General features: G+C 53.3%; 1 protein-coding gene across 1 annotated transcript in view; it reads left to right on the forward strand.

Moving 5' to 3' along the window:
* The first annotated feature begins 2,680 nt into the window (after positions 1–2,680).
* PACSIN1 (protein kinase C and casein kinase substrate in neurons 1) overlaps positions 2,681–26,339 on the forward strand; it is a 51,861-nt gene continuing 28,202 nt past the window's right edge. Inside the window, exon 1 of the mRNA XM_024557915.3 lies at positions 2,681–2,864. The gene's annotated coding sequence lies outside the window, so the exon portion shown is untranslated. The remainder of the gene's footprint in view (positions 2,865–26,339) is intronic.

Below are 26,339 nucleotides of genomic sequence, written 5' to 3' on the forward strand. Positions count from 1 at the left end.
GGGCTCTAAGGTCTTAATTCAACACAGGCAAGCTCAACTCCAGGTGGGCTAAGCCCAGCTTGTCTGCTCACTCACCCCTTCTCCCCAGCACCCGACCCCTCCCTCCATCATCTGCCTCTTCAGGTCTGCCTCTCATTCCCCTCCCACAACGGTCCCAAGTGGTTCCAGTTTCTTCCTTCCTCTAGCCCCCATCCACTGCAGATGTCCATGCCTGTCTCCCTCTTGCCATCTCCGCCAAATGCTTGGCCGCCAAGGGACACCTAGTGTCCTCTCTGTCAGCATCCTGTGCTCTGGATTTCACCGCCTCTGGAAACTACCAGTCCTGGGCTCCTTTCCGTCTGGAATGGAGCCAGGGTGATGGAAGGGGCAGGGGTTCTAGTCTATCCATGCTAGACTGCACTTTTAGGGCCTCTTGGGGAGCTAGTCTCTTCACTTTAAGAAAGTTCTGTTTAAAGGGGTGCATGTAGTTAATGCTAATAATAGATACTATTTATCGTATACTTACTGGGTTTCAGGCACTTTGCTAGGTGCCTTACATCCTTTGTCTGATCCCAGCAACCCTGGTGAGGCAAACGTAAGTGTCATGAAGTAAACACAACAAAGTTACCTGGGCACGTGTGTGCCAGGCCGTTCCCCTGGATCGTCTCGACTATCGGTCACACAATCTGTTGCCGTGTCCATTTTCCAAACGAGGGCACCAAGGCACACAGATCAATTAAGAAACTCGACATACAGCTATTAAGGCAAGGAGGCTGAACCTCAGAGGAGTTAAGTAACAACGTCCATTTTTACCCAGCAAACAAGCAACTAAGCCAAGTCCATGCGCCATTCTCTCCCTCTGCCCAGGCTCATCATGCCTTCTCCAGGGGCAATGGGAAATTTCAGACTGAGGTGAGGGCAGCTGGGGCCAGAAACTCCTTGGGGTGGGGATGGGCATGGGACTTCAACAGCACCAGACACTAGCAAACCCCGTAAATGCAGCGTGTCCACAAATGCTCGAGAACCCCAGCCCCAGCCACCTGCCAAGTGTCCCCTGGCTTTGCTAGCCTCTTCCAGGAATTCTTCCCTGTCTCCTGCTTCATGCGGCTCAACATGAAATAGACGAATCCCAGCTGTCATTCAGTCCCGTTGGAAGGCTGCCTCCTTCAGGAAGCCTTCCTGGATGGCCCTAACCCAGAGCCCTCTCAGCTTCTCTGGAACGTTGTCCACTCGCCTGGCTGCCCTGTTGGTCCTTTGGGTAGGTACTGCCATCTGGCCTCCCTAACCAGATGTTGAACTTTTCTAGGATATAACACCTAATATGCAGTGAGTGCCCAGAGAATCCGTGTTGCATGAATAAATACTGCACTTGGGCATCCCCCCTGGGTCACTGAGGTCATGACTCCTAGTGCCTCTAGTAAGGAGAGATGGAGAGGAAGGCAGGAAACATAAATGCAGGACCAGCCCAGGTCCGAACAATGTGGGGCGGTGAGGTGTGGCAGACTAGAAGCAAACTAGAAGCGCCTACCTGAGGGGCTTCTGATCGGCCACCAACCCCCCAATAGCTGGGCCCTAATTTCTCCCTGAACACCTCTCTTTCCCTAGCTTTATTTTCCTCCTTCGTTCATTCCACTTTAAAACATACTCTAAATACTATTGATCCTATTTGCCTTCTGTCACAAAGGTGAGCTACCTGAGAGCAGAGATTTGGGCTGTTTCTACTCTGCTGTAGCCCAGTGCCTGGCGCAAAGTAGGCCCTCAATAAATAGATTTAAAAAATAAAACAAAACCCTTCACCTGAGGATATGTTTATTGATTTTTAGAGAGAGAGAGAGGAAGGGAGAGAGAGAAACAGGGGTGGGTGCTAGACCGGGGGAAAGACCCCACCCTCTAGGTATGCGCTCTGACCTGCGATCTGACGGCAACCTTGCGGGTATCCAAGCGAGCCACTCGGCCAGGCTCCACGGAGAGACGCGAGTGAATGATCAGCCCTCTGTTTGTCTCTGCAGGACCAGGCTCCCGGAAGCATGTAGGGTTCCAGGCAGGAGTGAAGGCCGCTCGCTGGTGGTCACAGAGAGCCTCAAGGTGATGGCCAGGAGCCTGCCTTGGTGACAGCAGGTCCGGCTGGAACTAGGACAGGAGGGTTAGTGACTGCCCCACAGGGTCAGCAGGGGCCCTTCTGGGAGGAGCTGATGGGGGGGGGGTTTGGGTGGGGTAGTGGGGGAGAAGGGGCCGTCGCTCCCGAACACACACACACACACGCACGCACGCACACACACACACACACGCACACACCCGCACGTACCAAAACGCGAGGGATTAGGACAGGCCAGAAGCCCACCGACAGACAGGGCGGGAGGAAAGTGCAAGGAGGTGGGGAAAGGGCACAGAGGGGAAGGGAGCGGCACCCCTGCGTGCACGGCGCACCTGCAGGGGGGTCGCAGAGGGGCGCCCCAGGGAGCTGCGCCCCGCACCCGCCGCCACAGAGCCCCTGCGCCCCGGCTGGGGGCACGTCCTGGGGGAGGCGCGTGCCCGGGGGCGGGGGGGAGCGAGGGTGCTCTCCCCGGGACAGCTAAGCCGGTCGCTGCCTCCTCAGCAGCGGCGGCCCTTCCACCTGCGCAGGCACCGCACCGCCCTGCGCCGCCTGCCATTGGCTCGCTAAAAATGCCTCTCTAATCTGAGCGCATCGGTGCACGCCTCCTCCCTCAACCCCCACCGCTCCTCGGCTCTGACCTTCCTCCTCCCCGCAGATCCCGGAGACTCGGCGGCGACAGCAAAGCATCCTCCTCTTCCCCCGGGAAGCCGTCCGGGCTTTGAGGCCGGGCCCCTGACGCCTCGCTAGGCGCCGTGGCGCCGCCGTGGGTGCTGGGCACTCCTGCCCCCAGGTAGGGGGTCTGGCCATCGGATAGAAAGTGGGGAGGGAGGGGTCCAGTTAGGGAGTGCGTGTTGGCAGCGGGCGCAGAGACTGGCGTCTTCCTGGGAGAGCGCGGGGGAGGACTGGGCAGTTAACTGGGGAGAGGTGAGCACAGGGCCGGACGGGGGTGCTTTGCAAGCGCTGGGGTTCGCGGACATCACCCCCTACCCCGCCCCCGGCAGTGACAGGATGCCCCAGCTGTGGGCCCCTCTGGAGAAGGAGCTGGCGGCAGAGGCCCTTACCCACGGGAAAACGCCGGAAACATGTTCCTTGGGAAGCTGGGACCCAGGCCCCTGGGGTACCAGCGGTGTGGGTGGGCTGGTGCCAGCGTGGCGCAGAGGCCATTTAGGATCAGAGTGGGCTGGGGAGAAGCACAGTAGCTGATGCGCCCTATGCCCTGTCTGGTTTACAGTTAAAGATATTTCCTGCAGTCCCTCTGCTCCTTCCCCCGCAGCTGTGAGGGAGTGGAGAGAGAGGAGGTGACGCTAAATGGCTGGCAGATACAGCAGAAGCCATGGTCAGTCTGGCACTGCCCCTCCTCCCCAGGCCACTTGCTGCCTGTTGGAACTCCCCCCACCCCCAATTTTTGCCATACAGGAGGCCATGAAAACATTAAAAGGTCATCAGGGTGTGAGGGACACAGTGGCAACCCCCAGGGCTTGGCCAGAACCAGTGTAAAGCCCAGCTGCCCCCCCCATCACCCTGCTCTGCACCCCGGTCACAGTGGCACATGTGGCCGCTCCTCTCTGGGCATAACCATAAATAACCCGCACCCCCTGGCTCTGGCTCAGCGGGTGCAAATGGAACCGCCAGTGACTTGGGGGGTTCTATCCCTCACCTACCTGGCCTTCTCATCACCTGTCTGAATCACCATTGAAAAGCCACCCCCTCCAGGCAGCTTCCTTCACAGACGGGTGAGATCCTGCCCTCCAGCCCTGCTTCCCCTCTGACCTAGTCTGCCTTGTGGTTTGGCTACTTATGTCTCGTCTGTTGGTCTCCAGACCTTCTGGTAGGAACCTGTTTCATTCTTCTGTGTCATCAACCCTGCACCTGACCAAGGTTTGGCACCAAGTAAATGTTTGTGAAATAAGTGAATGAATGAACTTGAACTCTGGGAAACAGCTGGCAACCTGAGGGAGGGGGATGAGCCCCCCTCTTGCGTTTTCCTCCCATCCCCCAGGACCAAAGAGCCACCAAAAACAGACTGTCCCGTTTAGGCCCTTCTTGGACCTAGAACTTGTGGGCAGCTGTGGCATTTGGAGATAAACACTTTGGCCTCCAGGTCTTTCTGGGACCCTGGTTTGAGTGCCCTGGCCTAGTCCAGGCTTAGTGGAAGGCCCCGGGTGAAGGTTTGGCTTTCCTCGGGCCGCTGGGATGGCACTTTCTTCCAGGGGTGCTCAGCTCAGACCAGAGCTCTCCATCTCTCTGTCCCAGCCTTTGGGAAAGTCCTAGTCAGCATTAGGGAGTCTTGCAAGCCTCGAACCAGGTCATTCTCCGCCTCCGGGGTCCTCATGGTGAGCTCGGAGCAAATCTCCAGACCCTGCTGTGTGGAGGGGCAAGCCCTGGTGTCTGTGGCAGGTGTGGGCGTTCGCAGAGCTCTCCCCCAGCCCCTGCTGCTCCTTTGACGGCCATGCTGAGAAGACATCTGTGAGTTGTTCTTGTCCTTGTCCTACAGAGGCCCAGAGAAGGCCCGCAGCAGAGCAGGGGCCACACTCGGTTCCTGGCTGGAGGGAGCTGGGCGAGGCCACAGAGCCAGGTCAGAGTGTCTGGGTGTCCTAGAGCCCAGAGGTTCCTCCTCTCTGGCCCTGACCTGGCCCCCAGCAATGGACCGAATAAGAAAAGGGTGCTTCAGGGGTAGAAGGAGGCAAACGGAGGGTGTTTTAGTTAGTGCCTGCAAGTGGTTGGCCCTGCGGACCTTGCGGGGAGGGTGCAGGGGTCACAGTACAAACTAACAGCATACAGCACTTGTGCCAGGGCCTGTCCCGAGTGTTTGTAACTCGCTCAGCCCTCACAGTGGCCCAGGGATGCAGGTTCTGTTACCATTCCCAGGTTACAAACGAGACCGAGGCACAGCGAAGTCATCTTCCTGTTCAGGGCCACACTTTGAAAGTGGAGGAGCGAGGTTTGGAACCCGGGCTCCGGAGTCCGTGCTCTTAACCTATGCTATCCATTGCGAGATCCGGAGGGCTGTGCAGCTAGCTGCTGGGGACGGACTCCATCTGTGGGGATACAGGCTTCAGGTACTCCATGGCTAGAGCATGGTGGGCAGTGTGTCCATGATTAAGTACGACTGTGTTAGTGGTGGATGAACCGTAACATCATGTCAGTGGGTCTCACTGAGCAGGAGAGCAATCTTTATAAGAGGCACACCTGAGTCTGTCACTCTCCCGCTCCACTTCCTTCTGTGGCTCCCCAGTGCCCTGAGGACAAAGTGCAGTGTCCCTGATGTGGCTCTGCCTGGGCTTCCTCTCCCTTCTCACCCTCCTTGTGCCCTCCAGCTGCTCTAACTTTTCAGTTCCTCAAATAAGCCATTCTTCTCTCACCTGCAGGCCTCTGCACAGGCTGTTCCCCCTGCTAGAGCATCTCCCCACACACTCACGTCTTGTCACTGCTCTTCCTCCCAGGAGCTTGGGCTTGGTCTGGGAGCTCCCCTCCTCATACCTAGCTCACCTCCCTTCACACAGTTTCTTTGGGGGGGCTTTTGATTATTGTCCCCCTCCCCAGGCTGTGGAGTCCGTCCACAGGGGACGGCATCGGCAGCGCCCTGCACCGAGTAGTCCTGGCTCGCCCCTGCGCAGTGAGCCATTGTATGCTGGTCCCATCGCTCCTTCCTCTTCTCACCAGTCTTAGGGCTCGTGCAGCATGTTTCTTCTCCTAATAGGAGATGAGGAAACAATAAAAAATTTGCATATAACCCCCCGCAGGAACAAGCTGGTGGTAGAAGCCTTCAGTGGAGAAGTGAAAGTGCCTGTGGGCTTAGCGGGACAGGGAAGAACATTGGGGGTGGGGGAACTCATTGATTTGGGGGAGCCCTCCCTGGGGAAGCAAGTGGAAGCAATGGGGGAGGGGAGAGGGTGCCAGGTGGATGAGGGGTGCTTGCTTTGGTTTCAAATTTTTCTGAAAGGAAAAAAAAAAGCATTTATTATTTTCTCTTATTACCCAAGTGATACATGTTTGTTGTGGAAATTTTAGAATGTACTGGAAAGCCAAATAAAGGAGGCACATTAGCCAGCACCAGACCCACCTGTTGTGGCTGGTTTTCAGCCCAGTGGACTTGGGGGGAAGGTGGGGACCGGGGACCAGTGCGCAGGCCAGGGTCCCAGGAAGCAGATGGGGGCATTAGTGCGTGTGGAGGGGGAGGGAGGTCCCTGAGCCTCGCCTGTGGACAGCAGGGGAAGGAAGCAGGATGGACAGAGGGACAAATAGACCTCAGATGCTGGCCCAACAGGAACCCTCAGGGACCCTCAGGGACCCACAGGGTGCTCTGGAACTGGAGGGGCCCTTTAGAGCACAATATGCTTGGAATGGTGAGGCCCTAAGACCTCAGCGCCCACCCGGCACCGGGTGAGTGCCCGGCCGCTGGCTGGCAGCAACAGCAGCCCCCGCCCCCAAAGGGCTGCCACCTGAGGGTCGTGCTCACAGCACCCCCAGCCGCTGGGGTAACAGATGGTGTTCACCACCCAAAAGGGGACATACTTGTACTAAAAATTTCCCTTTTTGCTGTATGAAAGCCAAACTTAACTAGGTGTCCTGTATTTTTATTTGCTAAATCTGGCCCCTAGATTGGGATGGGGAGGAGTAGAGAGAGAGGGAGGGAGTGCATGGCGGTCCTAATTTTCTCTTTTTTTGTATTGGGGGAGGGGTCAGTGGGTGCTTGTCAGAATTTGGCAGTTAAAAAAAACATGTCCATTTTTAGAAATTAATGAAATGTTTCAAATTTTGCATCTGTAACTGTTTCTGTTTACCGTCTAGAGAGTAGCTCCCCATTTGTGGCTTTTGGTTCCCTAGTGCTGCTCAGAAATAATAAAATGACACATCCTCTTCTTTATTCGGGGGTATGAAAGCAGATTTGATGGCCGAGGGGGGAGTCATTAAGTAAGGTCGGTCCATCTGAGAAATAGGGAGACTGGAACCCTCGCCTCTGCCCGGGAAAACAGGTCTGCCCCACCTTTCTGGCGATAGCCATTAGAGTTTTGACCCGGCAATTCCTCACCAGGGATTTCTCCTATAGGCACCCTCTTAGTAGGGGGCAAAGCGGGGGGCGGGGGAGGTCATGCGGCCGAGCTAAATGTCCGCCGGGAGGTGTGTGACGTAGTCAGGACCTCTCCAGGCCATGTGATGGTGGGCGGCTGCCCATTCTTTCACTCGGTCCCTGAACCTCGATGTGAATCTTCTGTGCACTGGGCACTGTTTTAGGTGCTGGGGACACTGAGAGAGCAGGACAGGACAGAGCTTAAACCAGCGTGGAACGACAGGATGAGCCATCTAGTTAAAGCACGTGGTTTTGTAGAACCCAACGTGGTGTGACGCCACTAGCAACGCACGGTCCGCCCTGTCCTCGTCACAGGGAAGTGTCTGGAAGGCTGCAGCCGGGCGGTCAGGCATCAGAGCCGACCGAGGGCCGGTCAGGGAAGCCAAGCGCAGGCCCGGGGGGTGGGGTTCGCCTGTATTTCAGCCCCCCGTGCTGTTTGCATTTTATACAACAGGCATCATTCCTCATAAAAACATCACTGAAATTATACTTGATAATACCTGAGATTTTTGTTAGAAATCTAAAAACACCAAAATGAGCATTCCCCTTAATTTGGTGGCATTTGCGTCAGAGGCTGCCACTTGGGTTAGAAGAGTGTTTATTTGTGGCTGGTTTCTTGTTTCTCCTCTCTTCCTCTTCCCAGTCCTGGGGCAGACAAAACCTGCGGGGATGGGCAAAGGGGGGCAGTGCTGGGGGGCCTCGGGGCCTGAGATCCACTGACACGTGCCAGGAACTGCCCCAGGTGTCCATACCTGTCACCCCCTTCCATCTTCTCGGGAACTCAGGAGGCTACCCTATTTTATGGATGTGGAAACTCAGGTGAGGTGACTTGCACTGCAGGTGAGCGGCTGAGGCAGGACTCACAGCCGGGCGGGCTGGACCCAGAGGCTGTGCTTTCACCCTCCGCGCGCCAGCCCTGCTGGTCAGGAGTGGAGGCGGTCCCTGTCTCAGGGTGCGGGCAGGCGTGCTCCCAGAGACCCGGCTGGTCGATCGTGCAAGGTCGTCTGCAGGAGGTGGACCTGGAAGGAAAGGATGGTACATTCAGAGGTGGAAGGTGCCTTCCTGGCAGAGTAACGGCAGGGACAAAGATGCAGAGGCTGGAATGTGAGAGGTGGGCTTAGGAGCTGGGGAGGAAATCAGTGCAGCAACAGGAGGAAGTGAGGAATGAGGCCGGCGGGGCAGAAGCCGGGTGTTTTAGAAGACCGGACTCGTCGGGCCTGCTGGCACAGGTGGCCCGGGGCTCTCCCTGCTCCTCGCAAGGCCTGGTGAAGCCCAGCATGCTTCAGCCCCACTCTGCCCCACCTGGGCTTTCCCCAGAGCCACACACGCTGTCCCTGGCCTGCCTGGGTCCGGCCTTGACCAGCCACCAGAGAAGAGACGGCTGAGGCTGGGCAGCAGCATGGGCTGGGGGGCGGGAGGCCCAGTGTGAGGTGCCGCCACTGACTCATGGATGGGCCATGGGCCATTCATTGCCTTCCCTTGGACTTGGCTTCTTCTTTTTCCTTTATTTTTAAACTCTTTATTGTGGAAAAGCGTAAGCCTTTATCAAAGTAGAGAGAATAGTAGAATGAACCCCATAGTAGAATGTACCCATCAGTCAACTTCAACTGTTATCAGCTTATGGCCAGTCTTGTTCCATTCCTGCTCTCCCCCTCCCGTAATAATTCAGACCGAATCCCAGCTGTCATTTCATCACAAATACGTCAAAATAAAGACTTTTCCTACCACAATCACACCACCATTATTACACCTAAGAAGGGACCTTTGCTTTATATCATCAAACGTCCGCCCCGAATTCACATTCCCAATTGTCGGATGTGTCTTTTCTTTTTTAAAGTTTGTTCAAATCAATATCCAAATAAGCTCCCTACCCTGTGACTAGTTGATATGTCTTAGTCTCTTTTAATCCACGTTTCCCCTCCATGTGTTTCTTTTTCCTTGGCAATTTATCTACTGGAGGAGCCAGGATATTTGTCCGGTAGAATCTCCCAGGTCTGGATTGTGTTGACTGCATTCTTGTGGAGTAGGTTAGCGTGTCCTTTGGGCCCCTCTGTAAATTGGTAGTTGGGTTCACCTGCCTCCTGACCCCAAGCGGTCGTCAGCAAGTCCTCCTGATTCTCCCAGGTTCTGGCCGCTTAGGTCCTCTACTGTCGCTCTCCTGGATTTTTGCAGCAGCCTCTGCCTGGTCTTCCTGCCCTCCTCTTTGCCCCAGCAGCCAAAATGATCCTTTTAAAACCTAAATCAGATGACATCCCTCTGCTCTAAACTTCACTGACTTCTCTTATTCGGAATGGAGCCCGAACTCCTGTAGAAAGCTCGCCAACAGCCTACAAGGCCCTGAGTGGTCTGGCTGCCCAGTACCTCTGACCTCATCTCACACTACTCCATCCTCACGGGGCTCTGGTCATTTCTTGGATGTGTCCAATATCCTTCTGCCCCAGGGCTTTTGCGCTGTTGCTCCCTGTGCCTGGCCCCAGGGCCTTTGCCCTGCTGCTCCCTGTGCCTGGCCTCGGAGGCCGGCTGGATTTATGATATTCGCATCTCTGCCCACATTACCTTCTCAGAGAGGCCTTCCCGGAGCATCTCATCTACAATAGCCCCGGTGCCCTCACCCCCAACCCTGCTTTATTTCCCTTTTGGGCACTCGCGCGTCCCTGATGTTGGTCTTGTTGGTTTCTCTCAGTCTCCTCTGCCTGCCCATGGGTCCCAGGATGGCAGCGCGGCCCTGCCCAGAGAGTGGACTTCCTCCTCTTCTCGTGGCACTGCCTGTCGGCTCCTCTTCTTTTGGGAGCATTTCCTGGAAAATAAAATAACACCATACTTGGGCATTCTCTTTATAGTTTACAAAATACTTCCTGTTTTAGGTTGGATTCCCTAGAACCAGAGCCCTACACGGGGACTCCAGGCAGGTGATTTATTGCCAGGGAGTACTCAGGAGAAGGGAGCCAGGGCACCTGTGGGGTGAGAAAGGGGCTGGGAGGGGCCGCTTTCAGCAGAAGCCTTGCTCTAGCCTCACCGTGCAGGGAGCTGATTCGTGGGAGCAGCAAGCCTCACAGGCTTGTCCTTCCTCAAGGCCAGGGGCCAGGCCTTTGTCCCCCCCCCATCAGGCTGTCCTTGGCCGCCTCGGCGGGGAGGGCATAACCTCCCAGGTACCTGTAGGTGAGCGGCTCACACAGAAGCCAGCATCACCTCTCAGGACAAGGGGGCAGCTGTGAGCCACTAGCAGCCAGAACCCACAGCGGCCGGGGGAGGGGTGCCCCCTCTGATAAAGGGACACCGACAGCACCTCCTACATTTCTGTATCCATTTTCTGTTTTGTGCCCTGCAGTACACCTGAGAGAAAGGTAGTCATTGATCACTGTTATTTCCGCTTGCTAGATGAAGAGGCAGAGGTTCTTGGGGTGAAATGACTTGTCCACGGTTGCTCAGCCAGCAAGAGGCAGACCTGGGATTTGAGCTCAGATTCTCACCGGGGAGCCACTGACTGGTTAATAAATTGTCTTAGTGGCTATGATTTGTAATTTTACTCTCATACATTCAGTCAACAAACAGGTATTGCATGCTGGGCACTGGCCATTCAGTGGTGAATGAATGGCTTTGGCCTTGCCCCCTGGAGCTCCCAGTCCATGGATCTGTCTAGCATTTAGCTGTCCACCACCCTGCTCACCCCTGCTGTGCCCAACTCCATAAGGACAACCTGTGAAGCTTGTCGGGCACTTACTGTGTGCATGGTACTGAGCTCCTTGTGTTGATTAGCTCAGTTTGCCTTCATAACACCCCATTTTCAGATGGGTAAGTTGAGGCTTCAGAGGGTTTAAGGCTTCCAGCCAGGGTCCCTCATTGAGTGTGTGGTAGAGCTGGGATTCAACCTTGTTCTGAACTCGGCTCTCCCCATCCTGCCTCCCCTCCCCCAGCCCCACCCACAGCAGGATATCTGGTGTCACCTCTATCAGCAGCTCCATCGGACACCAGGCTGCTACCACCGCCTGCTCCCTGAGTGTTGGGTGACCGGCTGCCATCTCACCTGCCCCACTTGGCCCTGCCCCAGACGGGGCACCTCAGATGCAGGCTTCCTCCACTTCATAGGGCCCGGATGCCCACCGCTACTCCCCTCCCCAGCCCCTTTGTCACTGGTCTTGACTGGTTGGGTGGGCCCTTCTTCTACCCCCAGCTAAGCCTGGGCATTGCTGGCCCCTCCCCCCTCACACCAGCTGGCCTGGTAAGCTGCAAAGCTGGCTTGGCTCCGGTGCCCTAGGCAGGGCCAGGGGCAGGGTGGCAAATCACAGCAGGCTTCCTTCCCACCTCACCTCTCCCCAGATAGGGCTAAGGCAAGCCCCACAGGGAGAACCCAAGGGATGTACGGGTGGGGAGGCCCCCGGACTGCCTTGGTGGTGGGGATCTGTGAGGCAGGAGGATGGGGGTAGCACCCCAGCCTGTGTCAGCTTCAGCTCCCTGAGACCCCTGCTCCCCCCAGGACCCCTTTACTACCCCACCTTGGGCTGCTCTGAACCTATGTTGGAGGCCTGGACTCTGTCCCCAACCTCAGGCCTAGAGACTCATTCCAGGGGCTGCACCGATGAGGGGCCTGTGCCCCCCTTGGCAGAACTCCTGGAATAGTTGTTCAAAGTTTGGACACAAAATAGCATGCAGAGCACTTGCAGATAAGCCCGTCTCCATGTTGGCCTGGCTAGAGAAGCATTTGCTCTGCTCACAGCCTGGCCACAAGGGCTGGAGTGCCGTGGTCTGCCGGCAATCAGGTGCCCGCACAGTGGCGGGTATGGGGGGGAAGCAGGTGCCAGGGGAGGGGGGAGCCCCGAGGGCTGTGGTCATCCCGCCTTTACTGCAGGTTAACATCTGATTACTGTCACATTTTCCTCCTTACCAGATGGTGATTTTTCTAACTGGATCATTTCATTTGCTTAGTTATATTTCTTTTTTAAGATTTTACTTATTTATTTTTAGAGAGGGGAAGGGAGAAAGAGAGGGAGAGAGGGAGAGAAACATCAACGTGTGGTTGCCTCTCGGGCGCCCCCTACTGGGGACCTGGCCCACAACCCAGGCATGTGCCCTGACTGGGACTAGAACCAGCTACCCTTTGGTTTTCAGGCTGGCACTCAGTCCACTGAACCACACCAGCCAGGGCCTATTTATGTAGTTATATTTCTCCAAAGAAACACTTTATGCCTATTTTATTCCGAAATATGCTACGTACGCTAGGACAAAGGCTCCATTCTTTCCCTTTATCAACTTTTAGAGAAATGAGTTTGTGTTCTAGCAACCCCCGAAGGTGATCAATGAGTGCTTTTTCCCATTTTTAAAATACAAAAGTATATGAAATAGGTCATGCATTCTGTCTTATGTTTTTTTCTGAAAGGGGAAGGGAGGAGGAGAAAGAGGGAGGCAAACATCGGTGTGAGAGAGAAACATCAGCTGGTTGTCTTCTGTGCGCGCCCTAACTGGACTGAACCCGCAAACCTAAGTATGGGCCCCGACTGGGGTCAAACCCACGACCTTTCGGTTTGCGGGACTGACACCAACCAACTGAGCCACCCTGGCCTGGGCAATAGGTTAAGCATTTTAATAAAATAATAAAAAGCCAACACCCAAGGTGCCACCATTTAGGTCAAAAATAGGGAATTGCCACAGCTTAGGGCTACTAGCTGCTTTGTTTGGGGTTTTATCACCTATGTATGCATCCAAAACCAAACAGTTCTGTCTCCTTTTAAATTTTAATTAATGGAGTTATTATGTTGTGTCTGGCTTTTCTTCAGTTAACATTTCCTTTCTGCCATGAATCTAGCTTGTTCTTCATAGCAGCAGTCCTTTCGAGTGTCGGCCCAGTGTTCCAGTGTGTGACTGGACTGGGATTAGATTATGAGTCTGCTGTTTGCAGACATCGGGGCCGTTTCCCACTTGTGGCTGTTGTGAAAAGCCCCACTCGTCCACGCATCTCCGGGCGCCCACGTGCGGGCTGTTCCACCATTCCTGGTCGAGGGGCATGTGCGGCGTCTTCAGACTTACTGAATCCTGCTGAACTGTGTTCCAAGGAGGTGGTACCGGCCCACCCATCACACGCGGTGTGTGCAGGACCCAGGGCCCTAGGTTCCTGCAGATGTTTGGTTACTGCAGATGGTGTGGGGTTTTCATCTGATTTCCATGATCATTATGACTTTGTATGAGTTTGATGCGTTTCAGGCCTTGCACGGGTGACCCTCGGTAATGCTCAGATTATCCTGCCTCGGGCCAGTGGGGGCCTCTTCGGGGTGACCCCGGCAGCTTTGCATCGACCACGCTGGTCTTTGACAGTGTACTTGCTTTCTGGAGTGATGTTCGAGGCTCCTCAGAGCTGCCATCAGCCATTTCTCTAAGGAGCCGTGGATCTTTTCACGTATGTTATTTGACTTTTAAAAATGGGATGACTTTTAGCACATTTACAGAGGTGTGTGACCATCACCTCTATCTGACTCCAGAACAGTCCGACCACCCCAAAGAGAAACCCCCTGTGTGTTGGCGGTCGCACCTCAGCTCCCCTCCCTCAAGCTCCTGGCGGCCACTGGTCTACTTTCTGTTTCTATAAATTTGTCTACTCTGGACATTTCACACAAACAGAACCATAGAAAGTCTTCTGTGACTGGCTTCGTTCAGGTAGCGTCAGGCTTTTAAGGTCCATCCGCGGCGTAGCACGGAACAGCACTCACTCACTGTTACGACTGGGTGCTGCTCCATCGCGCGGTGACGCACCTTTTGTTCATCCGTTCATCCACTGGGGAATATTTGAGTTGCTGCTGCTTCGGGTTATTATGAATAACGCTCCTATTGGCACTTGTACGTCCGAGTTTTCGTGTGGACAGAAACGTTTCTGTGTTTTCATTTCTCCTAGATACCTAGGAGTAGACTTGCTAGGCCACATTGTAACTCTGCGTTAACCTTCTGCGGAACTGCCAGACTGTTCTTCAGGCTACACCAGTTTACATCGGCTCCAGCCACCTGGGGACGCTCCAGCTTCTGCTCGCCCTCAGGACTCTTGCTACCGTCCATTCCATCGTTCTGATCATGGAGGTGCTAGTGGGTGTGAAGGGACGTCTTATTGTGGGTCCGACCTGCATTTCTCTACTGAGTAACGATGTTGAGCATCTCTTCATGTGCTTATTGGCCTTTTGTATCTTGTTTTTGGAGAAATGTCTTTTCCTATCTTTTGTTCATTTTTAATAGGGTAACTTATCTTTTTATTGTTGAGTTATTCTAGATACCAGACCCTTATCATATATATGATTTGCAGATGTTTTCCCATTTCCGTAGGGTGTCTTTTCTCTGTGGACCCATTTACTAAGGAGTTTTCTTTAGAGACTCACTCTGGGTGTTAGAGGCATTAGGCTTTCTGAATTATGGAAACTAACCTAAGAACTCACCCAGAGCCTCAGAGCCTCTGGGCAGTAAGGTGTCATCTGACAGTGGCACCGAGAGGCAGAGGATGGAGGTGGCCTATGCAGGGGTACCCAGCTGCTATGTAGCTGTGGGGCAGCAGAGTCGGGTCCCCACTTTAGCTGCCATCACTCCTCTTAGGGTCCTCACTCCGGCCTAACCCACATCCTCCAAACCCCAAACGCAGCGCTTCCCTTCACCTCAGTGCCCTCACTCTGCTTTCTTGCTCTCAGCCCTCTTCCTTCAAGAAGAAGCCATCCTTGGCCGCCCTGGCCTAGGGGGCTTATCCTCCTAGGATGGGCTCCTGCGGCCCTAGGAGGTGGGAGGTTGTACTTGGACGCATTGTGAATGGTCAAATTGGGAACAACTGTATTCACCCAAGTAAAGAATTTTCTTTTTTTAAATTATATTTTATAGTTTATGTTATTACAATTGTCCCAATTTCCCCCTTAGCCTCCCTCCCTCCAGCCCCACCCCCCACTCCCTCAGGCAGTCCCCACAGCGCTGTTCATGTCCATGGGTCATGCACATATGTGCTTTGGCCACACTATTCCCTATGCTGTACTATACTTCTCCATGGCTATTCTGTAACTACCGATTTGTACTTATTAATCCCTTCACCCTTCTCACCCATCCTCCTGAGCCCCCACCCATTTGGCAACCATCAAAACATTCTTTGTATCTATGATTCTGTTTCTGTTTTGCTTGCTTGTTTATTTTTTAAGGTTCAATTATTGATAAATATGTATTCATTGCCATTTTATTGTTCATATTTCTGATCTTCTTAAAGAAGACCCTTTGACATTTCATATAATACTGGTTTGGTGATGATGAGCTCCTTTAGCTTTACCCTGTCTGGGAAGCACTTTATCTGCCCTTCCATTCTAAATGATAGCTTTGCTGGGTAGAGTAATCTTGGTTATAGGTCCTCGCTTTTCATCACTTTGAATGTTTCTTGCCAATCCCTTCTTGCCTGCAAAGTTTCTTTTGAGAAATCAGCTGACAGTCTTATGGGAACTACCTTGTATGTAACTAACTGCTTTTCTCTTGCTGCTTCTAAGATTCTCTCTTTGTCTTTAACCTTTGGCATTTTAATTATGATGTGTCTTGGAGTGGGCCTCTCTGCATCCATCTTGTTTGGAATTCTCTGCTCTTCTGGACTTGCATGTCTATTTCCTTCACCAAGTTAGGGAAGTTTTCTTTCATTGTTTTTTCAAATAGGTTTCCAATTTCTTGCTCTCTCTCTTCTCCTTCTGGCACCCCCATAATGGGAGTGTTGGTATGCCTGAAGTTGTCCCAGAGGCTCCTTAAACAAGCCTCATTTTTTAAAAATTCTTTTTTCTTCTTGCTGTTCTGATTGGTTGTTTTTTGCTTCCTTATATTCCAAGTCATTGATTTGATTCTCGGCTTCATCCACTTTACTGTTGTTCCCTGTAAAAGGTTCTTTATTGCAATTAGTGTGCCCTTCATTTCTGACTGGATCTTTTTTATTCTGCTGTGGTTCTCACTAAGTTCCTTGAGCATCACTGTCACCAGTGTTTTGAACTCTGCCTCTAGAAGATTGCTTATCTCTATTTTGTTTAGTTTTTTTCCTGGAGTTTTGTTCTGTTTTTTCATTTGGGCCATGTTTCTTTGTCTCCTCATTTTGGCAACCTCCCTGTGTTTGTTTCTGTGTATTAGGTGGAGCTGCTAAGTTTCCCAGGCTTGGCAGAGTGGCCTAATGTAGCAGGCATCCTGTAGAGTCCCGTGGTTCAGTCTCCCCTATTACCCGAGTTGGGTGCTCAAGGTGTGCCCACCATGTGAGCTGTGTACATCCTCCTGTAGGAGTTGAGCCTTGATTGCTGTTGGCACGTCCAAGGGCAGCAACCACCTGTGTTCTGTCTGGGGTCACACAGCATAAGCTACAAAGTCATCTGCAGATGGCTGGGACTTGTGCTGGGCTTGGAGGTGCCCGGGTGAACCCAAGCTGTGAACCAAGGCCAGCTGCTGCTAGTGAGACTCCTGGGGCAACTTCACAAGAGATACAAGGCTCACTGAAGCCAGACACTGCTTGTTGGAGAGAATTTAGGAAAATGTGAAGCATGGGCCAAAACAAGCCATTCCTATGGAAAAGCCACTGTAAACAGCTTGGGTGGGCCCGTAAGTTGGGAGAGGCAGGACCTCAGGGAATCACCAGGGTGGGGCAGACAGTGAGAGCCAGGCTGATGGAGTCTCAGATATGGTGCCTGCTTACAGGCTCTGTGGTTCTGTGGGAGGAGGGCTCAGCAAAGAAACAATGGCCTCTGCCAGCACTTCTGTCTGGGAGAAAGCTGCCCCCCAGCTCTTGCCCTGATGCTGGACAATGCAGTTTCTCCCATATGTCTCTGGTGCCTTTCAATCCTCTACCCTTCATGCTGGAGCTCAGAGGTAGTGAGTCTGAATAAGTCTGTGCATAGGCCCCTTAAGAGGAACTGCCTGGGAGTCCAGCTGTTTCTGTGTTCCACAGCCTCAATCCCTGCTGGTTTTTAGCCAGAAGTTACAGAGAAGTATCTTCCTGACACTGAAACTCTGGGCTGGGGGCCTGGTGGGGGGCTGGGACCCCTCACTCCTGAAATATCCCTCCTGATATTTATCTGCCACACGTGGGTGTGGGACCAGCCTGTTCCACATCTCCGCCCCTCCTACCAGTCTCAATGTGGGTTCTCCTTTAATTCTGCTGCTGTAGGACTTCCATTCAGCTTGATCTGAAGGTTCTGAATGAAGGTCGTTCTGTAGTTTAGTTGCAGTTTCGATGTGGTTGTGTGAAGAGAAGAGCCGTGTCTACCTAGGCTGCCATCTTGCCCGGAGTCAAGAATTCTCTGTATGTAGGACTCATCAGTGCTTTCACCCTGCACTGGTGTATAGTGAATGTCAAAGAATTTAATTTCCAAAACTTAGCAGCAACCAAGATGTCCCGTAATAGGTGAATGGATAAACTGGTACAGGCAGACAATGAATATTAATCAGCACTTAAAGAGAAAGGAGCTATCAAGCCTTGAAAGACAAGGAGGAACCTTAAAGACCTATTACTAGGTGAAAGAGGCCAGTCTGACACAGGTACGTACTGTATGGTCCCAACCACAGAGCATTCTGGATAAGGCCAAACTGAAGAGACAATAAAAAGACCCTGGGTCAGGGTTTAGGGAGGGTGGGAGGGAGGGGGCAACCCAGAGGTGGAATACAAGGGATTTGGGGGCAGCGACATTCCCCTGTGTGATACTATAGGGGTGAGCACATGGCATTTACAGTTGTTGAAATCCACAGCGTGAGCAACAGCAGGGAAAACACTGACGTAGTAATCCACGGACTTCGGGTGATAATGACGTGTCCGTGCTGGTTCACGGGTTACACCGATGCACAGCTCTGCCGTGGGATGTCGACGGTAGGGGAGGCTGGGGGGTGGTAGGGAGGGGAGATGTGGGACTCCTCTGTATTTTGTGCTCAATTTTGCTGCAGACCTAAAACTGCTCTAAAAAATGAAGTGTATTAATTAAAAATCAGGAAGTGAAAAGTGTGGCAAAGGAAAAATAAAACAGGGTTAAGGAGCCAGGGGTGGGCTGGCTGTTTTAGAGGGGGTGGGGAGTCAGGGATATTGATTAGAGACCTAAACGAGGAGAGGAAATGAGCCCTGTGGACATGGGGGAAGAGCATCCAGCTCTGGGAGCGGCAGATGCAGCGGCCCTGCGGCAGGGCAGAGCCTGGTGTGTGTGTGCGGGCCGCACAGAGGACAAAGTGGCTGGAGGGGTGTGGGGAGTGGGGGTGTTTGGGGTGTGGGCACACAAACAGGTTGGAGCCTCTGTGTTCCACCTATAGGCCCAGCAAGCGCCAGGACCTCGTTCTCAGCGAGACAGTGAGTCACTGCAGGGTTTTGGCCCGGCTGCGACATTTCAAAATTGTATTTATGTTTTACAAAGATGACGGCCTGACAGACAGACAGTAGGGGGCAAAGGTGGAAGCAGGGGTCCTTCTCAGGAGATGCACAGCCCTCCAGGTGAGAGACGATGAGACAGACCCACGTGGCGACAGCACAGGGATGATGCAGGGTGGGGTGTGGGAAGAGGGAGGGAGAGGAACCTAGGTCTTTGGGTTGAGCCTTTGGTGGAACAGTGGTGGTATTTTCTGCAGGGTTGGAGCAGGCTCGGGAGCAATCAAGAGGTATGTTTGGGACATGGCGGCCAGTTCGATATCCAGATGGGACATGAGGAGGTGGCTGGATTTATGAGGCTGGTGTTCAGGGGCAGAGTTGGGCCTGGATAAGAACCCTGAGAGAGCAGGTGGGGAAGATGCGAGGCCCCGGCCCGAGCTTGGGGGCCAAGCAGTGACAGAGGTGGGAGGTGGCATCAGAGAGGCAGGGGGGCCATGTGAGTCAGGGGCTTTGGTACTGTGATGGGAGGGTGGGGAGGGCAGTGAGAGCCAGAGCCTGATTGGAGGAGCTTCAAGAGGGAGGGGAAGCGGCGTCTGGATGGCCTTCCCAGGAGTGTCCTCCCTGGGCCCACGGGGCAGGAGCTGAGGGCAGAGTGCAGTCTTGGGAGGGTTTTTTGGTTTTGCTTCTCAGTGAGAGAAACAACAGTACGTTTCCACCGAGGGGAAGATTCTGTGGGGGGAAAGTGGATCTGTGTGCAGGTGGGGTGGCGCCTGTGGGAGGCACGCCGAGCCCTGGCCAGGTGCAGGGGGTGGGGCGTGTGTGTGGCAGTCTCTTCAGTCCACTCCCATTTTCTCAGGACAAGCATCACAGTTGTCAGCTGAGTGTAAGGAGGGAGCAGGTGTGAAACTGGCCCTGTCGTGGTCTCACAGCTGTGGTGTGAAGCAGGTGCCATGGTTGCTACTTCGCAGAGAAGAAAATGGGACCGAGGGTAGCTTGTCAGGAAGGGACAGGACGAGGACTTGAACTAGGACACTCTTCTGGGTGATCCTGTGGGAGAGGGGGACCAGGGTGAGGCGGCACCTCCTGTCCTTCACCTGCAGGGTGGACCCCAGGGCCCAGACATAGGACGCGGCCAAACCTGGGCTAGGAATCCATTCATCAACTGGTGCCCATGTACTCTCACCCAGATGGGGGCCCCGACGACCTTTGGTGTCCCCGGTACCGACATGCATTTGGACCCTGTGTCTAATAGTCCTTGAAATGCCTGGGTATCTCTCTTTCTGCAGTGATGGTCACCCAAGTCAATGGCTGTGTAAGTCCCCTGGGGAGGGACAGTGGAATCATTGCTACATACGCTTGTCCTGGGGTTGCAGGGCTGGCACCCCTTGGCCCTCCTTCAGGCAGTTGGATCTGAAACCTTGTTCAGGTCTGGGGATTGGGCGGGGGGCCATGACCTTCCAGCGGGGTGCAGCCCTCAGTCCTTGGCCACCAGGCCTTGGCTCCTTTTGATTGCATGGAGTGGCAGTGTCCTGTTGGCTGCCGCTCTGGCTGTTTTATTAGTAGTAGTAGTAGTATTTTAAATTTGAGAGAAGAATGGGATGTGGGGGGAGAGAAACATCGATGTGTTGTTCTATTTATTTATGCATTCATTGGTTGCCTCCTGTACGTGCTCCGACTGGAGATCGAACCCACCACCTTGGTGTACTGGGTGGGACAATGCTCCAGCCACTTGAGCTACCAGGCCAGGGTGGAATGCGGGTTCTATTAACTGTCTCCATAGCTGTGTGGGTCAGGCTCTGACCCTGCCAATAATTGGGATAATTGCACCCACCTTGCTTTGGCTCAGTAAGCACTGCCCCCTGGCCTCTTATTTTGGGACCCTATCTGTCATCCTCATTGCCGTCCAGGCGCCCAGTTCCGTGACAGCAGCGCCTACCCTCAGGCCTTCAGAGGACGCTCAGCCCTGAGCTTGTTGGTCTGCTGCGAGCCTCGCTCTGTGCCTTCCTGTGATTCTGGCAAAGGAAAGACAGACCCCTAGAGGGTCTTCAGGCTCAACATGGCCTACTGATGCGAGCATGGAGCATGCCATGGGCTCGGCCTGCCTCCCACGGGCGCAGGTGCTAGCCCTGCCCTGGGCCCCCCTATCACGCCGCCTGCACACAGATTCTTCCCCGTCAGTAGGAATGTGCTGTTGTTTCTCTCGCTTTGCCCCTTGCACAGCCTGACCTGCAGCCTTGCGGCTCCTACTTCTTGTGCTTGGGCCACCACTTTCTCCCAGCAGCGTGTTAACACCAGGGTCCTTGCTGGGGTGTTCATTCTTGCGTTGGGGGAGTAAACTCCCTTATCTGCCCCCTCCCCTGCGGCCCCTTGACCCAGCCCCTCAGGTGGCATCCTGCATGCTCTGTTGGCTCCCGCCAGGCCTGAAGGCTCGCTCCTGCAGCGTGCTGAGGTGGGACTTATCTGGTTATTGGTTGGTGGCCAGGAGAGGAGGGGGCACATCTGAGGGAGGATCTTCAGCACTGTCTTCAAGCGGGGGTGGGGGTGGGGCGTGCTACCCTCCGAGAGGTCATTTCCATGTCCCACTGTTTCCCACGCAGGGTCTGACCTTGGTGCTGCAGATGCATTGTGGACTGAGAATTCAGCCTTCTCTGACGTTCTGCTGCACTTATAATTAAGCCCTGTGCCTGCTTCTCAGCTTTCCCCTCCCTCCAGCTGCAGGAGAAAATTTATATGCAGCTAAGGAGGCCCTTGGCTTTCACACTTGGCCTTAAATTAGTGATTAATCACTCTCAGCCCTTCATTGTCTTTCTCCAGTGTACGAGAGCCATAGCAACAGCTCCTGGGCTTTCTAATTAATTACTCCTCCTCCAACCTCTCAGACCTCGGGGATGTGCACGCCTGAAGTGCACGCCCACCACTGCCCTCCCAGGAGAGTCAGTTTCCTCCCTTCTGCTGCTGCTGCTGCTTGCAGGCTCAGTCCCCCTGCCCAGCCATGGTCCTCATTGCCGGCCACTGCTGGGGGACTAGCTCCCGTCCCAGTGTTGAGGACAGGAGCCTCCTAGAGCCACTCCTGACTCCAGCTGGCTAGGCTGGACTCCTGGGGAAACAGTCTCTGAGATGAAGGCTTGTGAGGGAGTCGTTAGGTTGTGCTCTCTGGAACAACCCTTGCGAGAGGTGAGGATTGGGCAGGGGATGGGGAGGGTTGGACACAGGCTCATTGGCCCAGTGGGGAGCACCGAAGCTGGGCTGGCACTTCAGAGGTGTCCCGAATTAAGGCAAGGGATCCAGGCCTGCGTGAACCAGTTATGGAACGCGAGCTGCCCTGGAAGGGGGCTGTAAGGTAGGGGGCAATTCTTGGAACAGGGACTCTGAGAACTTCCAGCAGTAAGTACTCCCCACAGCTAGGGGACAGAGTACCTTCTGTCCTGAAGCAGGGCTTCTGGGCGATGTTGTGCACAGCACAGAATTTAGTCTTACAACTGTTGGTGGACATAGGGGTTGCTTTGGGTTAATATGAACACCCTGCTGTGAACATTCCCATCCTCGGCTGTGGTGGCCATGTGTACGTGTTACTGTTGGGTATATACCCAAGAGTGGAAATGTGGGTCTAAGGTGTACATGTAGCTATTGCCAAATAGTTTCCCAAAGTGACTGTACCATTTTACATTCCCACCAGCAGTGTTTGAATGTTCTGGATGCTCTGTACCGTGCTAACACTTGCTACTGTCTGTCCTTTTATTTTAGCCATTCTGGTGGTCTGGGCATCAATGATTCTTATGTGCAATCAGGGTGAGGAACCACCGCTTCCTGGCAGGCAGGTGGCTATGAGATTTGGGGGCTCTGGGACCACCTCCACCTAACTGTACCTGCCTGATATTCCTTTCCAAGGGTCTTCTTCAAAACCAAATTCTGGCCAATATATTAAAATGTTATAAGAGAGTAAAACCCTCATGTGACTTGGTTTTTCCAACTCCCTTCCACCTGAGATTCCAGCTCGGAAGGGCTGTGGGGAGGAAACAGGTGCATTTGCTGCCTGTGAGGCTAGGTTTCTGTGGGGTCTCGTGAGGACACAGGGAGCAGCCACGGTGATTCACCCTGCCCAGTGTTTCACGGATTCCAAAATGCTTTTTCATCCTGGCTCCCTCACAGCAGCTCTGAAGGCAGCTCTATCTGACACAAGAGGAAACTAAGGCTAATTGCTCACGCAAAGTCCCCCAGCAAGTTAGTGGCAAAGTGAGCCATGAGCCCAGCGGCACATTCTACGTATAGGGGGCCCTGAGTCTGCTTCTTAGTTTAACTGGCCTGTGCCCCCTCCCTCCCTTCAGAGAGCTTCTCAGGGTGGCTCCTGGGTGGGGATTAAGCCCCTCTGCCCAGTTCCCTAGAACACCCCCCACCAACATGTTCCATGGTGTAGCCCTGCCTCTTACCCATCAGTGTCCTCTTAGAAGCAGGAAATTCCCATGGCTCTCTGGGGCTAAGTGCTAGTGAGACGAGAGCATCTCCAAACTTGAGGTGCTCAAGAGTCTCCTGGGGACGTTGCTAAAAGATTCTGAGTCAGCAGGTCTGGTAACACCCATGATTCTGCATTTCCCACGAACTGCCAGTGCTGCTGGTCCACACACCACCCGTGGAGTAGCCAAGAGACCACTCCCCAACTGTGGGCTGTATAGGCAGGTCTTTACACTGTGCTTGGTACCCCCTATGGAGCTCAGGCAAACACTGGTTAGTTACTGTCTGGCATGAGTGTTAGTTACTACAGGTTCAAGCCTCTTCAGTTTTTCCATTATGGGACATACCATTCAAGTCATATGGCTCAGTTCAAAGTCCTTTACTCTTACCGCTTCTCTTCCAAGCACCTCTCTTTCCTCCTTCTTCCTGCTCTCTTCTCTTTCCTCCTCTATCACTACTCCTAATTCTCACCCTCCTCTCCTACCACAGCAGGCAGAATCTCAGCTTGGCATTAGGCAGAAAGCTGGCTGAGTAAATTTATTTATACTAAAGTGTGAATGACTCATATCTCACCTCCTAACTCTTACAGTGGTTAGATGTGAACCACTTTCACATTTAGATGTGAAAAAGAAGGAGCTTTCAGTTGTTGGAAAAGTTAACAGTGAGGAAAAAACAACAGAAAATACTCAGGAATTCTTTCATGTGCTCCCTAACATTTCCCAAAGCTGGACTGATGATTGAAATTATATGAGGAAACTTAAGAGAAAAAAAGCCAAACAGGAATAATTGTGTTTTATGCCAGATCAACAGAATCGGAATCTCCAGGTCAAAGTCCAGGAATACGCATTTTTTTATAAAGGAGATTTGTTGCACATCCAAGTGTGGGAATTACTTTCCTCAGTCATACCATGGGTGCTGCATGTGAACCTGTTCCCCCTTCGTTTCTAAAGGAGAGACAGTTACTCAGTTATCCTGTCTCCCCCTGGAAACTGCACAGTGGGAAGAATGGGCCCAGATGAGGTGCTAAGTAAGGGCTAGCTCCTGCCGGAACTCACCTGTTGGCAGGCCACTCGTCCTCAGTGAGCACAAGCCTCCGTTTCCTCATCTCTGCAGTGGGGATGGAGCCAGCTCCCTGAAGCCACCCCTGCAGTAGTAGCTGGAGAATAGAGAAGCAGCAGGTTGCACAGATGCTGGAGGTTATGCTGTAGGACAAAGGGCAGCCTCGGGCGATGGGGTGGACTAAAGCATGTTGGGAGCTTGGCACCTGTGCTGAAGCCTCGGTCACAATGGCTCGTGGGGAATAATTGCTGTGGAATTATAAAGATTGCCCAGGCAAATGAGTCTCTATCTACATTCCGCTCCCCTGCACAGGTCATCTATAATTACCTGACTTCCTCCCCACGGTGGGTAGGAGGCTAGGGTGGGGGCCTGTCAGGGGGTCTCTGCCAGCCTGAGCGGGGAGGCAGGTGGGTGAGCTCTCAGCAGAGTCTACTCTGCCTCCTCCTCGGGGTGATGCCCTGGCCCCCAGTGACTCCCAGCTGAGCCTGCTGGAGACCAGTCCTGCCCAGCAGCCTATCTGGAAGCCTCAGCCCCAGAGCCCCCTCAGCCTGACCTGCCATGGGGCTCAGGCTGTCACCTCCTGTCTCAGGTTGTCTTTCTTTATGAAACGAAGGAGCTGGGCCAGACAGAATGGCCTTGAGAAGCCCCTTCCGGGTCTGGATTCCAGAAATCCAGCCTTTGGTCCCCAAGTTTCATGGAAGATTGTGTGTGGGCTTTGGAGTCTGACAGAATAGGGTTTGAATCCTAGTTCGTTCTTGCTGTGTGATAGTGGGCTCCTGACTTTACCTCTCTGATCCCCAGTTTCCCCTTTTTAAAAGGAAAGGTGATGGTACACATCTCTTAGGGTTGCTGTAAGATTACAGATGATAAGGGTGGAATGTATAGCTGGCATCACTGAGTGCCTCCTCTGTGTCAGGCAGGGTTCCTGGGCCTTGTCCTGTCCTAACTCACGTAAGTCTCCCAGCTGCCCCGTGAGGTGAGTACTGCTGTGGTCCCCCAATTAGAGATGAGGAAATGTAGCACTGGAAGCAGGGCCGTGCAGGCTTCTGATGGATGTCCGCTGCTGTTACCCTGACCCCCTCTACCCCTCTAGGAAGCTTCCCCAGTAGGGCTCCCCCATTCGCTTTACACTTCTGCTGGAGCTCCTCCTCCCCTTCCTCTGGACCTCCGAGGCAGCACCCAGCCTGCCTCCAGGACCCCCTCCTCAGCAGCCAGGCCTTGCTGATTCCGTGGCCTGGACAGCCTGTCCCCACGCCCAGCACTCCATTACCATCTGCCTCTGTGGCCTCCCCTGAGTCCACCCTTGCTCCCCTGGGGCTGAACCCCTGGTTCTTGTTCGTCACCTCGGTGCACCTGGCACAGCACTGGGTGGGCATGGAATGTGCTGGAGAACCCATGTGTTCGAGAAGTTCCAGGGCTGGAATCTCCCACAGTCACCCTAGGCCCAGCATAACCCCCCTGGGCTGCCTCCATGGGCCCTGCCTGTGTTAGAAAGTGGGAACACAGAGACCGATGTGAGGTGGCCAAGGACTGAGAAGACTGCAGGGCGGTAGGATACTGGCTGTCAGCCTGAGGGGCCCTTGGGAACCAACCACCTGTGGAGCTTTCATTTACCGGTACCTGGACCCCACCACTGAGATGAAGTTGGACCCTTACCTTACACTTACCTCAAAGTGGATCAAAGACCTAAATGTAAGAAATAAAACTACAAAACTCTTAAAAGAAAACAGGGGGAATCTTCATGACTTTGGATTTGGCAATGATTTATTGGATATGACACCAAAAACAAAAGAAAAAAATTTTTGACAAAATTTAAAACTTTTGTGCATTAAAGGACACTATTAAGAGAGTGAAGAGAATGGGGAAAATATTTGCAAATCATATATCTGATAAAGGATTAATAGTCGGACTCTATAAAGAACTCTAAACAACAAAAAACCAAGCAAGCCAGTTAACAAAATGAGCAAAGGACTTGAATAGACATTTCTCCAAAGAAGATACACAGATGGCTAATAGGCACATGAAAAGCTGTTCAACATCATTAATCATTAGGGAAATGCAAATCAAAACTACAATGAGATATCACCTCACACTCATTAGGATGGCCATTATTTAAAAAAAAAAACAAAACCCCCCAGAAAATAACATGCATTGGTGAAGACGTGGAGAAATTGGAACTACTCTGTATTGCTGATGGGCATGTAAAATGGCACAGCCACTTTGGAAAACAGTTTGGTAGGTCATCAAAATGTTAAACATAGAACAGGATCAAAAATTCTACTTGCAGATGTCTCCCCCAAAGAATCGAAAGCGGGCCCTGGCTGGTGTGGCCGAATGCATCGAGAGCCGGCCTGCGAACCAAAAGGGTTCCCGTTCAATTT

This window comes from Desmodus rotundus, chromosome 11 (assembly GCF_022682495.2).
Source record: "Desmodus rotundus isolate HL8 chromosome 11, HLdesRot8A.1, whole genome shotgun sequence".
NCBI classification, from domain to species: domain Eukaryota; kingdom Metazoa; phylum Chordata; class Mammalia; order Chiroptera; family Phyllostomidae; genus Desmodus; species Desmodus rotundus.